Source organism: Otolemur garnettii, unplaced genomic scaffold (genome assembly GCF_000181295.1).
Source record: "Otolemur garnettii isolate 467f Iridium unplaced genomic scaffold, OtoGar3 scaffold00077, whole genome shotgun sequence".
Classification (NCBI taxonomy): Eukaryota; Metazoa; Chordata; class Mammalia; order Primates; family Galagidae; genus Otolemur; species Otolemur garnettii.
Genome location: NW_003852472.1, coordinates 9241387 through 9241833, shown reverse-complemented (window position 1 = coordinate 9241833; position 447 = coordinate 9241387). Strand labels below are relative to the sequence as shown.

At 30.9% G+C, this 447-nt stretch overlaps 1 protein-coding gene across 1 annotated transcript in view; it reads left to right on the top strand.

Annotated features, from left to right (window-relative positions):
• The window catches only part of ZNF713 (zinc finger protein 713), a 21590-nt gene that overhangs the window by 9376 nt on the left and 11767 nt on the right, over window positions 1-447 (top strand). The window lies entirely within an intron of this gene.

Sequence of the window (447 nt, the reverse complement as noted above, 5' to 3'; positions counted from 1 at the left end):
ATGGCACTCAACCCCAGGGCTACTAAGTGAGACTCTGTCTAAAAAAAGAAAAAAAAAAGAATATAATAACATATTACATAAACATAGTTGATAAAACAGAAGGGTTTGAGAGGATTGACTTCAATTCTGGTGGCTCAGATGATCATTAGCATTTTTAGAATATTATATTTTAATTAAGATCTGTACTTTTTAGATATTATGCTATTACACACTTGTTAGACTACAACATAGAGTAAACATAACTTTTATATGCACTGGGAATTCAAAAAATTCACGTGACTCACTTTATTGCATTATTATTGTAGTGGTCTGGAACTGAACACATTTTATCTCTGAGGCATGCCTATAGTGTTTTAATTGCTTAGATCAGATGAGAATCTTTTGTCCCCTGCAACAAATTAAGATGCTTAAATGAAAGATTATTTACTGCATATTTTAATAGGTCCT